At 34.7% G+C, this 17,784-nt stretch overlaps 1 protein-coding gene across 3 annotated transcripts in view; it reads right to left on the bottom strand.

The window, feature by feature from the left end:
• Positions 1-17,784, bottom strand: part of SP4 (Sp4 transcription factor) — an 86,799-nt gene that overhangs the window by 11,440 nt on the left and 57,575 nt on the right. The window lies entirely within an intron of this gene.

The following is a 17,784-nucleotide window of genomic DNA, read 5'->3' on the forward strand; positions in this document are numbered from 1 at the left end:
CTAAATTCAACTGCAAATTCCACACTCCTTAGGTGTGCCATACACATCATTCAACATGTTACAAACAAAATTCATCACTGTTTATTAAAGGAAAATGGCTGAATGTTGATTAGAACAGCAAATTTTATGCTATTTTAACTTTCCTAATTCCATTTTAAATTCTCCAGAAGGCTAGCAGCTACCAAACATAACAGAATGGAGTTGGAATGCTTTCAAAACCTCATGTCCAAGGAATTATCATTATGTGATCTGTCTTGTGGTTCTTCAGAAGACCTCACTTAAAAGACTATTTTACCGAATCTGACTTGGAGGCAGCCCAATGTGAAAGTCTTTTTCCAGGGACAGAAAGGAATATGTGTTTGTCTAAGACAACTGTAGTAAGTGTTTTAACTTCATGGATGCCCAGGGCAATGGATAATATTTGGGACAAAAAAATAAAAAGACTAAACAAAAAGCTTAAAAGGAAAAACTGGGAGATAAAATATCCATAGTGGCTTTACAAAGTTCTGGCATACTCCCTGGAATCTAGATGACCACATATATGCTTTAAAGCTATGAACATGCCCAGGAAAGATTTGAGAAGCCTCAAACTCTCGTGTGTGTTTAACGGTTGAGAGTGTGCATAGGCAGGAAGTGAAGGCTAAGGCAGAGTTGACAATTGTCCAAGTGCTGCCAGGCATTCCAACATAAACACAAAACCTCTCAGCAAGAGGGAGAGATTTACTGATCCAAGATATTTAAGACTATCTGCAGAATATTTAAGAATATTTGCAGACAGGATAGCTGAATACATCCCAAACTGATGAAAAACAATGTTCACATCTAAGAAGCTCAATAAACGCCAAGTAGGTTAAATGCAATGAGATTAACACTGAGACTTATAAACTGCTTAAAGTCAAAACCAAAGAGAATCTACAAACACCAAGAGAAGTGATACATCACCTATGAGGGACTGTCAGAGAATAGCACCTGATTTTTTACTGAAGCTCATAGAGGCCAGAAGCAGTGGGATGATACAAGATGAAAGGAAAATCTTGTCAACCAAGAATTCTACATACAGCAAAACTATCTTTCAAAAATGAATAGGGGTACCTCAGTGGTTCAGTCAGTTGTGTGTTTAACTCTTGATTTGGCTCAGGTTGTGATCTCAGTGTCATGGGATTGAGCCTTTATTGGACTTCTCACTTGGCAGGGAGTCTGCTGGAGATTCTCTCTCTCCTTTTGCCCCTACACCCAGTGCCTGCTCGCGCGCGCTCTCTCTCTCTCTCTCTCTCTCTCATAAATAAATAATCTTTTAAAAAGATGAGAAATTCAGACATTCCCAGATTAATAAAAATGTTAAGAATTTACTGCTAGCAGATTTGTACCTAGATTATTTTAAGATGTGAATTGTAATCCCCAAAGCAGGCAACTAGTAAGAAAATATTATATTATTATTATAGAAAAACAAGGGGATTAAAATAACACACAAGGAATATTTAACACCAAATGCTAGTAACAGAGAAATAACCGAATAAAAAGAAAACACCTAGAAAACAAACATGAAAATAGCGTAAGTCCTCATCAGTAACTGCATTAAATGTGAATGTATTGAATGTTCCAATTAAAAAGCAGAGGCTACCAGAATGAATTATAGAAAAATATGATCCAATTATACATTGTCTAAAAGAGGCTCACTTTAAACTCATCAAGAATAGGCATAACAGGACGGAAAAAAGAAACACCATGCAAAAAAGAGCTGAAATAGTTATATTAATAACAGACCAATATGATAAAAATAGTTACTATAGACAAAAACACTTTGCAATGATAAAGACTCACTCCATCATGAAAACATAGCAATTATAAACATATATGCATCTAACAACAGAGCCACCCAAAAAACAACCACGAGAAACAAAACTGAGAGAACTGAAGGAAGGTAGACAATTCTACAATATACTTATCCTTCTCCTGTAATCTCCATTTCAACTGATAGTAGTTATCACTGGTACCTACTATTTCTCTTCTCCCGTTTAAAAAATCACCAGTCCTGTCAATTTTATTAACATTATCATTTCTTGATCTGGTTGCATATATTCTTACAATTTTTGTTCTAGTTAGGATCTCGACAACAATCACTGTTGTCCTTACTAAATGTTCTCAAAACTATTCCTTATAAATCTATTCTCCCTACAAATACCAAATGGTCTAAAATAAAAAGATGACCAATTTGATTAACTGCTGAAAACTGTCAGTGGTTCCCCATTTCTTAAGGCTGTGGAAAAAACAAAATTAAATAGCTCATAACATATAATGGTAACTGACTCCCACCTACCTTTTTTTTTTTTTTTTTAATCTATTGTCACAAATACTATGTATGGTTCTAAACACGTGTTTGGACATGCATGTCCTGACATATGATACCTTCTTTTTGTAGGAATTGGATTCTAGCTCAGAATAAAAGTTTTGACTCTGATCTACCTACCAGCCATGTAACTTTGGGCAACTTCTCTCTCCAATTCTCAGTTTCTTCATTTTTAACTAGGAATAACAGAGATACTTATTTTGTGTTACTGTTCAAAGGATTAAATGAGAAAATGAATGAAAAAAAAACATTTAGAAAAATCCCTACACAATGAAAGGACTCAGAAATGTTAGCTGTGACTGTTATTGCCTGTCTGAATTTGTTCACTCTACTGCTCCCATGGCTCATTCTTACTCATCACTAATAACTCAACTTGTCTCAAGGAACTAAGTCTGGGCCTTAGTAAAAAAATCAATCAGCCTCCTAAGACTTCAGTGTAGGCTTTATTTATAAAATGATAGTGTTGCACAAAATCATTTTTAGGATTCCTCTGGCTCTAAATACTATTACCCTTGGAAGAGTTAAGAGAAGTGCTGTATGATACTGAGGCATATGCAGAAGGTTGGAAAGAAACTGGTTTTGGATTCTCAAACAAAACAAAACAAAACAAAACAAAAAACAAAAACAAAACAAAACAATCCCCTTTCTCCCTTTTCACATTAGAATGTCTCAAAAATGAGTTTGTCTCTCACTTTAAAACAGGTTTTAACACTTAAAATAACAACTTATACAAAGTAAAATTATTATTTTTGGGACATGGCTCTATGAATTTTAACAAATGTATTAAATCATTTAGTCATCACCAAAACAAAAATATGGAAGTTGCTATCACTTCCAAAAATTCCTTCATGGTATCTCTTCATGGCTGAATTCTTTTTCCCTTATGCCTTAGACAATAATAATTATTCTCTGTCTCTATGGTTTTTTTTTTTTTTTAAAGATTTTATTTATTTGACAGACAGAGATCACAAGTAGACAGAGAGGCAGGCAGAGAAAGAGGAGGAAGCAGGCTCCCTGAGGAGCAGAGAGCCCGATGCGGGGCTCGATCCCAGAACCCTGGGATCAGGACCTGAGCCGAAGGCAGAGGCTTTAACCCACTGAGCCACCCAGGTGCCCCATGGTTTTTATTTTTCCATAAACTGTCATATATGAATGGAATCATACAATAGATAACCTTTTGATGCTGGGATTGTTCACCAACACACCTGAATTTCATCATTGTGGTTGTAGATACTAATAATTAATTCCTCTAAGTTGGAGAGCAGTACTCTGTTGTATAGATATATGATGGTTCACCAACTGGCCCTGTACACAAAGGGAAAGGAGAAAACACCTCTTTTGGTAGGTGGAAATTTTAACTTGTAAGAAAGGGAATTTTAACTTAAGAGAAAGGAAACTTACTTAAGAGGCTTGTTTTGAATAGCCACCAGATGAATATATCTCTACACCTACCTGCCAAATCTAAAAGTTTACACAGAGGTCTTAACTGGGTTCAGTCACATACACTGTCTAGACGATTTCAACATCTTTCTCTCTCAAGGCGTCATCCTAACATCTCCCATTATGGGAAAAGTGAGCAGAAAATATATTCCAGGGACAGAGGAAGGGGTGAGAAGCCTCGGATTATCCAGATCCAACTTGCAGGTCAACCAGCAGTCAAGTCTGCTGGATTACCTCTTTCAGCAACATACCACAGTTCTTAACCATTCAACCAGTTGAAGAATATTTGGGTTGTTTCCAATTTGGGGTGATTATAAGTAAAATCTGCTATATATATTCATTGCTTTTTGTGTGAATATAGTTTTTGTTTCTTTGGGGTGAATACTCAGGAGTGGATTGCTAGGTCATAAACTGAGTATATGTTCAACTTTTTTAAGAAAATTCCAAAACGTTTTCCAAAAATGCTGTGCTACTTTGCATTCCCACCAGCTTGGCATTCTTGCCAGTACTACTACTTTTTTTTCCCCCCTTAAAGATTTTATTTGACAGAGGAGAGAAAGAGATCACAAGAAGACAGAGAGAGGGAAAACAGGCTCCTTGCTGAGCAGAGCCCGATGTGGGGCTTGATTCTAGGACCCTGAGATCATGACCTGACCAAAGGCAGAGGCTTAACCCACTGAACCACCCAGGTGCCCCTTGCCAGTACTTCTAATTGTCAGGATTTTGGTGTCGTTTTTAATTTTGGCCATTTTAATAGATGTGTACTGATATTTTATTGCAATTTTAATTTGCATTCCTCAAATAAGGTGATACAAAGTACCTTTTCACATGCTAGTCAGATATATGTCCTCTTCTGTCCTCTTCAGTGAAATGTCCATATCCTCTGCCAATTTTTAAAAATTGGGTTGTTTACAAATTGCTGAGTTTGAGAGTATTTTATATATTCTGGATGAAAGTACACTGTCAGATATATTTTTTCATTCTCAGTTTGTGTCTTATTTTTTCATTTTCTTAACAGATCTTTAACAGTTCACGTATTTGTAGTTTTTATCGAGTCCAATTTATCAGTTTTTCTTTTCTGGACTGCACTTTTGGCGTTGTATTAAAAATTCTAGCATACCCAAGGTCACAAAGATTTTTATATTTTATTCAAAAAGTTTTATACTTTCAGGTTTTAGTCTGAGTAATTTTGAGTCAGCCTTTGTAAAAGATACAAGGTATGTAGCTCAAAGTTCTTTTCCTGCATGTGGCAATTCTTCCAAGCCATTTACTGAAGAGACTACTGTTTCTCCATAGAATTACTTTTGCATGATATGTATGTGAGTCAATTTCTGAATTCTCTATTTGGTCTTATCCATGTGTCCTTTTTTTCACCCAAACCTCTCAGCGTTCTAATACTGTAGCTTTATAGGAAATCTTAAAATCATTGAGGGTCAATCAACTTTTTGTATTTCTTCAAAACTCCTTTGACATCCTGTTTTGCCTTTCATATAAATTTTATTATCGGCTTGCTAATTCTACAAAATACTGCTATAACTGTGAGAAGGACTACTATACTGGATCTCTATATATGTATCTGGGAGAAGGGATACCAAAACAATACTGGGAATCCACTAACATGGTATATGTCTACATGAATGTAAGTCATCCTTAATTCTCTCACCAATATTTAGTTTTCAGTATACATCTTACATATATCTTGTTAGAGTCCCAGCAAAGTGTTTTATTCTTTTTATCCTATTAAAAATGACACTATTAAGCTACTCGTATCCAGTTGCTCACTGCTAGCATAGAGTAAAACAATTCATTGTGTACAATAACCTTGTATTTTGCATTCTTGCAATATTGCAAACACTGATTAGTATGAACAGCTTTCTTGTAGATGCCAGGGTGTTCTTAAATAGACAACCAAGGTGTCTGCAAATAAAGACACTTATTTCTTTCATTATAATTTAGGTTGTGTCTTTTTTCTGCTTTATTGTACTAGGTAGGACTTCCAGGACCAGGGTTAAGACAGTGATAAAAAATCCGTCATCTTGCGGGACCTGGGTGGTTCAGCCAGTTAAGTGTCCAACTCTTGATCTCAATTAAGGTCTTGATCTCTTGGTTGTGAGTTCAAGCCCTGTATTGGGCTCCATGCCAAATTAAAAAAAAAAAAAAATCAGACATCTTTGCCTTATTCCTGATCCTACGGATAAGTATTAGGTCCTTCATCAGTAAGTATGCTAACTGTAGTATTTTAACAAATACCCTTTACTTGGTTATAAGGTTATTATCTTTGATTCTTAGTATGTGAGAATTTTTATCAAACTAAATGCAGATTTTCCCAAATACTTTTTGTATATATATATTTAAGTAATCATGTGATTTCTTTCCTTCTCTTGTTCATATGATAAATTACATCAACTGATTGATTTTAGAATCTTCAATCAACCTTTCATTATTGGAATAAACATAACTGAGTCATGATACATTATTCTTTAACTATTATTACTTTTTTTTAACTATTATTTTACTTTTACTATTCTGTTTTTACTTTTTTTTTAACTATTTACTTTTTACTGTTACTACTGGACCTGGTTTGCTATTCTGTGGAGGATTTTGAAATTTGTATTTATGAGAATACTGATCAATTTTTTCTTTTTCCCTAGTAATGTCTTTGTCTGGCTTTGGTATCATGGTAATGAGGCCTCATAAAATAGTTAACAGGTATCCCTTCATTTATTCTCTAAAAAAGATTGTGCAAATGGGTATCATTATTACTTAATAAAGAATTTTTCAATAAAACTATTCTGAGCCTATAGTTTTTTTTATCCAAAGTTTTTCACTGAAAGTCAGTTTCTTTAATAGATATAGTACTATTGGCTAATTTGGTCGTTGAAGGAGTTGGTCCATTTCACCTAAGTTCCCTAATTCAGAGTGTAGAGTTATTCATAGCATTCTTGTATTATTATATAGTCTAAAGACCCTAGTGATATTCCCCTCTTCCATTCCTGGCAGAGATTGACAAGTTTTCTTGACAGTCTAGTTAAAGACTAATTCTATCTTTTCTAAGAAAAATAGATTTTGAGGGGTGCCTGGGTGGCTCAGTGGGTTAAGCCGCTGCCTTCGGCTCGGGTCATGATCTCAGGGTCCTGGGATCGAGTCCTGCATCGGGCTCTCTGCTCAGCAGGAAGCCTGCTTCCTCCTCTCTCTCTCTCTCTCTCTCTCTGCCTGCCTCTCTGCCTACTTGTAATCTCTGTCTGTCAAATAAAATAAATAAAATCTTTAAAAAAAAATAGATTTTGATTTGATTTTCTCTACTAGATTTTTCTATTTTCAATTTCATTTATTTGTCTTATTTATAGCTGCCTAACTTCCTTTTGGCATTTAGTTTGTTTTCTAGTACTTAAGATAGAAACTTATTCTACTTAAGAGTAAGTTTCTGCTGACTAAGGGATGCCTGGGTGGCTCAGCTGGTTAAGTGTCTGCCTTAGGCTCAGGTCATGATCCTGAGTCTTGCACTGGGCTCCATGCTCAGTGGGGAGCCTGCTTCTCCCTCTGCTTGTGCACTCTCTCTCTCCCCATCCCTGGCAAATAAATAAATAAAACTTATAAAAAAATTATTGACTAAAACCTTTGTTACTAATAAAAACACTGCCACAAATACCTCCAAGCACTGTCATACCTATAGCCCACAAATTTTGACACATATCTTCATTTAGTTGAAAATATTTTCTAATTTCCTTTAAGATATTCTCTTCTGACCCACAAGGTAAATCAGAAATGTGGTGGTTAATTTCCAAAATTTGGAACTCTCAAGTTATTTTTGTCACTGACTTCTAGTTTAATTCTATTATGATCTGAGAATATACTTTGTATGATTTCTTTTGTTAAGATGTAACATATAGCATAAACATGGTTTATCTTTGAGAGTACTTTGTTGCAGTTGGCTTGAGTACTCCATGAATGTCAAATGGGGCAAACTGATACTGTTCCCTTTTTACTTTTCTGTCTACTTGTCATATCAATTACTAAGAAAAGAGTATCAAACTCTGCAAGAATACCTGTGGATTGTTTTATTTTATCTTTTAGTTCTGTCAATTCTTGCTTTATATATTTTAGGGCTCTGTGGTTAGGTACCTATTATAATTAGAATTGTTATAGCTTCATGTAAAGTGAGCCATTCCATTATAGAATGACTTGTCATAGCTAGTACTTTTCACTGTTCTTATGAAGTCTATTTTGCCTATTATAGTAACATAGTAACTTCAGTTTTCTTTCAATTAGCCTTTGTATGTCATGTATTTTTTTCTACCCTTTAAAATTTATCCATATGATAATATTTAAAGTGGTTTTTTGGGTACACAATATATAATTTGTTCTTTTTAAATGCAATCCAACAACCTCTATCTTCTAATTGTTAGGTTTAGACCACTAACATTATATATAATTACTGATTTGATTAGATTTAAGTCTATTATTTTGTTTTCCATTTCTGTCCTGTTTTTCATTTTTGTTTTTTCCTTCTCTCCTTTCTTTTGGATTATTTGAATATTGTTTAGCATTCTGTTTTAACTTATTCCCCCTTCCCCCCTGAATCTCTGTATTTTTGGTACTTGATAAAGGAATTACAATATATATATATTGTAATTATATTTTAATTATATTACAATATTATACAGTAATTATATTTTAATATATATGTAATATATATTTTCACAGTACATATACACTGTGTTCTGTATTTTTACACTAAAATAAAGCTTTTCAACCATACGGGTTTCATTACTCTTCCTCCTTTACTCTGTATTTAACAAATATATTATATTTGCATAACATTGAAAATCTACCGCTACTTTAAATATATTTTTTAAAAGTTTAAGCACAGAAGCGCTTGGGTGGCTCAGTTGGTTGGACGACTGCCTTCAGCTCAGGTCATGATCCTGGAGTCCCATGATCGAGTCCTGCATGGGGCACCCAGCTCCATGGGGAGTCTACTTCTCCCTCTGACCTTCTCCTCGCTCATGCTCTCTCTCAGTCTCTCTCTCAAATAAATAAATAAAATCTTAAAAAAAAATAAAAATAATAAAAATAAAAATTTAAGCACAGCAATAATAGCCTGCTGTATTTACACAGGTAGTTGCCATTTATTTTGTTCTTCCATATTAAATTCCCAATTTCCCTCTGGTATCATTTCCCTTCAGCCTAAAAAACTTTTTTAGCATTTCTTTTTCTTTTTTTTTTTTTTTTAAGATGTTATTTATTTATTTGACAGAGAGAGAGAGAGAGATTCCAAGTAGGCAGAGCAGCAGGCAGAGGGAGAGGTAGAAGCAGGCTCTCTGCTGACCGGGGAGCCTGATGCAGGGCTTGATCCCAGGATCCTGGGATCATGACCTGAGCTGAAGGTAGCCACCTAACCGCCTAAGCCGGTTTGGAGTAGATCTGATGACAAGAAATTCTGTTTCTCTTCATCTGAAAACCCTTTGTTTTGCCTTTCTTACTGAGGACACTTGCACTAGATATAAAATGCTGAGCTGGCAATTCTTTTCCTTTTCTGTCCTCCACAGTTTCTGAGGAGAAATGATTCATCATTCAAATTTGTATTCCTCTATACATAATGTGTCATTATCCTTAGGCTACTTCCCAGATTTTTTCTTCTTCTTTAATTTTCAGCAGACTGATTTCATGTATCTGGGCATGACTTCCTGTCAATTCCTGTTTGGGATTCAGTAAGCTTCTTAAATCCGTAATTTACACCTAATAGAGGACGTCTAAGCTATTATTTTGTCAAATATTTTTCTACATCAATCTTTTCCTCCTTTTCTTCTGGACTCAAATGTCACTAATTTTGTAAGTACCACAGTTGCCTGAGACCCAATTAACGTTTTCCCCCTGATCTTTTTCTTCTTTGGTCTTCAGACTGTATAACTTCTAGTTATGTGTCTCCAACTTCAGTGACCCTTCTATTACCTCTATTTGCTCTTGAATACATATAAGGAATTTTTAACTTTGTATAATGCATTTTTTTTCATTTCCAAAACTATCATTTAGTTCATTTTTAGAGTTTCAATTTTGCTTCTGAAAATTTGTCTTTCTTTTTATTTCAAATATATTTACCTTTACTCCATGGCTGGTGGTTTTAACAGTTGCTTTATAGTCACTGTCTGATAATTTCAACACGTGGATCATCTTGACACTGTCAGATTTACTTGGGTTCATATTATGTTGAATAATTTGGGGTTGTATCCTAGACATTCTGGATATTATGTTGCGGTAACTCTGGTCCTGTTAAAGAATCTTCTGGGAAATGTTAAGTTTTTGTTTTAGCAGGTAATTGACCCATTCAGTTTCAGATTAGTTCTATCTTGTCTTCTTTGGGCATGAGTTCCAATATTAATTCATTTTCAAGGACTCTGTTATGCTTTGTTTTGCTCAGCACATGCTAGCAATTAGGTGATGGTTTATAAGAGAGTTGAGTTCTTGAAGCCTTTGCTACTGTTGTTTGGTCTGTTCTATTACACGCAGCATGGGGGTGAGCCCTGAATTTTTGTTCCTTTAATGAAATTTGGGATCACCTTTTACAGATCTCTGCAGAATCTCCCTCATGTTTTCTCAACCCCGAAGTGTCCCTTCTTTTTGGTTCCTATGGCCATAAAGCATTCTTGAGGCTTCTTATGCCATTCTACACATATACATACGACTGCCACAACCTTCAGAGTAAAATGGCAAGAGAAAAGTAATAGTGATTCCCTCACATTCAATGGAAAAGAAGGTTCTGGATTCTTTTGGTCAGAGATATGGGTATTTTCTTGGGTTTTTAGGTGTCCCTGCTGCCACTACTACAGTGGAACATACGAAGACAGCTGGCCTTAGAGCACAGGAGCCTCTTTTTCAGTCCTCTGGCTGGATAAATATGGTGTTTACACTACTATTCAGGGCCCACAGGGTCAATGCTGGGAGACAAAGGAGGAAAAAATCCAGTGAAACTCACTCATGTTATGCAATGTTTTATAAGTTTTAACTGTATCAAATTTCTGCAGACTAGAGTAGAGATTATTAAGAAAGAGGATATATCTAGAAGAGAGCTGACCTGTCTTCTATAGAATTATGCAGAAGTCTGACTCAAAATGGTGAGGGGGAGATGTACAACATGTAAGAGTAAATTAAAGTCTGTGCATGGATTATTTATCCTACTATAAAAAATTTGTCAGAATATTTGATGATTTGTATCCAGAGAAATGTGGTCCCACAGTTTATTACTATATTTTGGTAGTTAGGTATCTTGCAGTATAACTCACAGTATTCCTGCCCAGTTGCCTTAAATGAAAGTCACCAGTTCATGAAGCTTTTTCCTTTACTTAAACATAGTTATCAATCATCATTATCAACTTGAATAAAAGCCAAGGACCACTGGATAATTCAGGAAAGCCTACAACATTGGGAAAAAAGCAAGGTACAGAGAAAAATTTACCTTGGAGGAAAAACAAACATTAAAAAAAAAAAATCTAATTGGAAAACTCAGAGATTTTTCAGAGAGCTCCTGGATCTTTACAATGAAAAGAGTATGCTATAAAAAAGAAAACAATAGAAAGCACTCTTGGAAATAAAGAGAAATTTCAAAAGAAATATAAGACTATGTAAAGTTAAGAAATCTCACAAAAAATAAAATATAAAAGATCAATATAGGGAGTTCAACTTACACAAAGTAAGACTGCAAAAAAGAATAGAGAATAAAAAGGGGAAAATGGGAGTGGGTAGACATAATATGGGGGAGAACCCAGAATTGAAGAGTCCAACCAGTTTGCACAAAAAAATGAAAAACTATGCAACATACATATCTATGAAACTAAGAGAACATGAAGATTAATAGAAGCTCTTCACTTAAAACAAACAAAAAAAAAACAGAATAGGAGTATGTCATAAGGACAGAGGAGGCAATCTAAAACAACCGGGGCCCCTGGGGGGGCTCAGCAGGTTAAGAGTCTGCCTTTGGCTCCTGTCATGATTCCCGGGTCCTGCGATGGAGTCTCACATCAGGCTCCTTGCTTGATGGGTAGACTGTTTCTTCCTCTGCCTGACACTCCCCCTGCTTGTGCACTCTCTAATAAATAAATAAAATCTTTTAAAAAATAAATAAATAAACAAAACAACTTCCAAATGGCCAAAGACAGAACAATTTGAGCAAGAAAATAATGACAATATTGAATTATAACCCCCCAAATAAAATATTCATGGGTCTTTACTAGATTATAAATAAATGATTACATAAACAAATAACTGGGGAAGAAGTTCTTCCTTGTACAAGAATCAAAACTAAAACTGTACAAGCAAAGAGGGAAACAGAAGATGACCTTTAAAACAACAAAGTAATTGCTATAGGCAAGAAACAATGTGGAATGCTAAAAGGAAAACGTTAGAATTTTCTTTTCAGAGAAACAGGATATTTGCATAGACTCAAAGAATTTGCCCTCCCCACCCCGTCCCACACATTTACTAATTACAGTTGTTGTTTTACAGTACATCCATAAATTCTCTGCCACTCCTTCCTCCAGGAGTGGAGCTTACTTCACCGCCCCATTAGTGTAGACTGGACCTTAATGACTTGCTTCTACAAAACAGTGTATGGAAAGAAAAAACAACTTCACTTAGAGACAGGTGGCATACACTATCTTAACCAATTCACCAGCAATAAGACACACTGACATACTTGCTGATATGATGAAAGGAAGAAGGGCAATGATATCTGTGATATTCTTCCAACCAACAATTCATAATTCATAATCTCAGTCTAATTATAAGAAAATAAACCTAAACTGGGGGATATTCTACAAAATACCTAACTTTCAAAACAGCCAAGGGTAAGAAAAAACAAAAACAATAACAACAACAAACAGAATAAGTAAAAAAAGAGTAAGGAAATTTCAGATTTACAGGAGACTAAACAGCCATGATAAATAAATGCAATGTGGTATTTTGGACTGAATCCTTGAACAGAAAAAGTATTATTTGTGGAAAAGTCAATAATTTAATTACTAGTATTATACCAAAGTTAGCTTCTTCGTTTTCATAAATTATGTGGATTATGCAAGAGATGTAGTATTAGAGGAAACTGCATGAAGGGAACTCCCTATACTACCTTCACAATTTCTGTAAATACAAAATTATTTCAAAGTAAAAATACAAGTAAGTAAATAAGCTCTTAAAAGTTGAGGAGAAAAAATTAAGTCACCTACAAAAAAGGAAGAACTGTACTTCATGTTAGTAAAACAGTTGCAAGAAAATGAGAGCACACTGCCACTAATATTCTGAGCATCATTTTCAACCTAAAATTCTGTATTAGCCATCTATTAAGTTAAGTTGGAAAGCAATATAAAGACACTTTTAGACCAATTTATTTCCTAGAACTTTATTGTAGGAAGCATTTCAGAATGTTTTCCAGGAACCAAATAAACCAAGAAAAATGAAGGCCAATCTTGAGAACACTGGATCAAAACCAATAGAGCAGGAACAGAAGTCTCAAGATTATACCTATGTAGCAGCCTTAGAGAAGAATCAGGCTGATTAGAAAGCTGGAACTTCCAAAAAAAAGGAAAAATTGGATGGAGCTGATACTATTTTTGAAAACAGCAAAAGGGAGAAATAAAATTAGCCAATGCAAGGGGGGAATAGGCAATTAGCAAGTTCAAGAAAAACAACCAAAGGATATGTATTCACACTCATCACATCAGAGTCATAACGTAACTATTGTTTATTGGTTTTCCACTTTAAGAACTAAGCTACTGGGGTGCCTGGGTGGCAAGTCGGTTAAGGGTCTGCCTTTGCTCAGGTCATAATCTCTGGGGGGATCTGGGATCAAGGCCCCCCCCCCGCCCCGAAGCAAGGCAGGGCTCCCTGCTCAGCAAGTGAATCTGCTTCTCTCTCTCCCTCTGCCCCTCCTCTCCTCCTACCCCACCTCCCAAACCCGCTCATTCTCTCTCTCTCAAATAGTCTTAAAAAAACAAAACAACTAAATAAAAGGAACAGTGCTTATTGGAGAGAAAGTAAATGTTTTAACATCAAGAGAAAGAGAAGAGAGATAATAAAATCTATGTAAGAGAAGTTAAGAGGTGAAACAATGAGGAATGAAGGACATATATGCTAATATCTGTACCACAATCTGTACCACAGAGTGCTGAGTCAAGATCTTGACAGTGTTAGGCTGCAGTCAGGTAAAAAGTCTGAATATCATCAGATGGTGTAAAGTGAGGTACATTCTTTTTTAAAAAAATTAATTATTTTTATTAATATAAAATGTATTATTTGCCCCAGAGGTAATGTCTGTGAATCATCAGGCTTACGCCTTTTACAGCACTCACCATATCACATACTGTCCCCAATGTCCATAACCCAACCATCCTCACCCCACCCCACTACCCCCAGCAACCCTTAGTTTGTTTTGTGAGATTAAGAATCTCTTATGGTTTGTCTCCCTCCCAATCCCATCTTGTTTCACTTTTTCCTTCCCTACCTCCCAAACGCCCCAACCCTGCCTCTTCATATCAGAGAGATCATATGATAATTGTTTTTAAAGTGAGGTAAATTCTTAACTCTCAATGCAAGAAGTCAAGAGCTAGTGTCTACTATTGATAGATCAGTAACAATATAAGCATATTTAGATATATAACAATCATCACAGGAAGAACACAAATGCAAAAACAGTTACAAAATTAAGTATGGTTCTCCTGTGGATTAAGCAAGGGATGGGGCAAAGCGCCCCCTTAAATATTTGTAAATGACATATTCAAAATATATAAAGAATTCATACAATTTAATACCAAAAAAACCAAACAATCTGATTAAAAAATGGGCAGAGGACAAGAATAGACATTTTTCCAAAGACAACATACAAATGGCCAACAGATATATGAAAAAATGCTCAATAACACCCATCATCAAGGAAATGCAAATCAAAACTCCAATGAGTTATCACCTCACAAATGTCAGAATGACTGGTATCAAATAATAATAATAATAATAATAATAATAATTGTTGGTGAGGATGTAGAAAAAAAGGAATCCTTGTGCACTGCTGGCAGAAATATAAATTTTCATAGCCACAGTGGAATATAATATGGAGGTTCCTTAACAAACAAAAATAGAAATACCATACAATTTAGTAATTCCTCTTCTGGGAAGAAAAGAAACACTAACTTGAAAAGACATATGCTCCCTTACATTTACTACAGCATTATTTACAATAGCCAAGATCTGGAAGCAACCCAAGTGTTCACTGACAGATAAATGAATAAAGAAAATGTGGTATAGGTTGACAATGGAATATTACTCAACCCAAAAAAGAATGAAATCTTGCCTTCTGCAAAAGATGGATGAACCAGAGAACACTATTTGAAAATTGTCCCAAGTTAGACATAAGATGAATACCATAGGATTTCACCTGCAGGTGCAGTCTGAAGAACAAAACAAAAGAACAAACAAAAAAGGGGCACCTGGGTGGCTCAGTGGGTTAAGCCTCTGCCTTTGGCTCAGGTCATGATCTCAGGGTCCTGGGATCAAACCTGCATCAGGCTCTCTGTTCAGCAGGGAGCCTGTTTCCCCCTCTCTCTCTGCCTGCTGCCCTGCCTACTTGTGATCTCTCTCGCGCGCGCAAATAAATAAATAAAAATGTTAAAAAAAAAAAAAGAACAAAACAAAACAGAAACAGACTCATAAATCCAGAGATCATACTGGTATTTGCAACACGGAAGTAGGGTAGAAACGGGCAAAATAGGTGAAGGGGATTAAAAGGCACAAACTTACAGTTATAAAGTAAGTCAGTCACAGGGATGTAAAGTACAGCACAGAGAATATAGTCATAACCTTGTAAGTGACAGACAATAACTACTTACTGTGGTGAGCATTTCATAATGTATACAAATGTCAAATCACTGTGTTGTACACCCGAAACTAACATATAATGTCCACTATACTTCAAATAAAAATTAATTTTAAAAAGACCCTTAATACTATAACCTCTTTATGATTTAATTTTTTTTGTACTTTTCTTTTTTTTTGAAGTAAGCTTAATGTAGGGCTTGAATTCACGATCCTGAGATTAAGAGTCATGTGGTCTACTAAGTGAGCCAGCCAGGTGTCCCTATGATTTGAATTTTAAGTACCATATACATGTATCATTTGGAAATTAAAACACTTATTTCTAAAAAGCAAAAATATTGGCATTATTTTCAGCAGTGAATAAAAATAACTCATATATTCATTCAGAGTATGTACTGAGTTTCTACTTAGTGTAGTGGTTGGCCTTTAAATAAAACACCGTTCTTGCAATGAATGACCAAGTCTTTCAACTAAAGTACTATATGCTTAATCGATACTTATTTGTTTCAAAAGATACTGTTTCATATTCTCTTCAAAAACTTTAATACTTAGAAGTTACTGTATTCTAGTCACTAAAAGTAATTTAAGTATACTGATATTAAGCTTAACTGTTTTCAATGTAACATGTTTACTTACACAGTTTTGTGTATAATTTATTCAAGATGTTTGAAACACTGAAAGTAAGCTTAAAATACATTTAATTCTGAATTGTTTAGGCTTGCAGAAGATTATAATGGTGTGAATCATTAAAAAAAGGAAAATATGCCTTCAAACCATTAATAATTTGGTTTTTAAGTATATGTATATATAAATCCTTGGATAAATTTATTTTGTGTATCTCTATGAGTGTGCATAGGCAATAAGAGAGACTTTAGAGACACTTATTTCTCAAAAAAAAAAAGATGAAATCACAATGTGAGGTTCTAAATCAAAGAAAGTGGCAATTTTTCTTGTTTTCCCTAACTTGACCCACTGCTAATCCAGAGTGGAAATACTGCATCCTATCATACCGACGACACAAACAGCAGAGTATTTTTTTTTAAAAAACAGACATCAACACTGTTATGGGATTAATCACACCAATATCAATGGCTGCCAATATCAATGGTGAGGTGGCATTATTAATGCAATGCCATAAGAAACCTATTAAAACTTTTTTTTTTAAAAACTAAAATTCTTAGTTTTAGTATTATACAAACTCAGGGATTCAGCCAGTATACTAAGACTCATCTGCCTACTTATTTATGTACATATCAAACTAAACTTTTACTAAATTTAACAACTATTTTTTGTTCTCTGAGACCATTTTCTAATCTGTAAAATGGAGCTATTATCTATCTCAGTGTTACTGTTAGAATCAAAGGAGATAATTTATTTGAAACGTGTAATGCCTAGTAGCTGATCAATACATAACAAATCTGGTTCCTCTTCTTTCCCACATGTACCCTGGTATTAGTTAAAGGTTAAGGTCTAATTAGAAAATTTATCCAAAGCATTAATTTATTCAATAATTAAATACTGAAACTCGAATGTCTATCAAACCCATTCTAAGTAGAGAGGGTAGTTGTTCTATGTAAGACTTAGAAAAAGAGACAAATTTTGCATCTTGCATGCACTTGAACACTCCCTCTCTCTCTCGAATACATAAATAAAATACTTAAAAAAAAACTTTATGTTCTTGGGATAAGAGAAGATTTCACTAAAAATAAGGAAAACAAAGGACAAAAGAAAATATATATTTGACTAAACAAAAATGTAAAGCTTTCATGTAACAAAAAATAGCAAAAAGATAAAAGACTAGCAATACAGGGGGAAATGACAACATATACATCAGAAAGAAAAATGAAACACCCCCCCCAAAATGAGCAAAAAATAATCAACAAAAACATATATGTAACTGACCAATAAACATGAAAAGATACTTAATCTCATAGATGACCAAGAAAGCTGCTACTTAAAAAAATGAGAAATCATTTTAGATAAACAAAAACTTTCTTTTCTTCTTCTCCTTTTTTTAAGCAGTAAGCATGTTTTATTTATTTTTTAAAGAAGGTTCCACACCCAATGTGAGGCTTGAACTCACTACCCCAAGAGTTGCATACTCTACCAAGTGAGCCAGCCAGGTGCCCCAGACTATCAATTTT

Source organism: Mustela nigripes, chromosome 4 (assembly GCF_022355385.1).
Source record: "Mustela nigripes isolate SB6536 chromosome 4, MUSNIG.SB6536, whole genome shotgun sequence".
NCBI lineage: Eukaryota > Metazoa > Chordata > Mammalia > Carnivora > Mustelidae > Mustela > Mustela nigripes.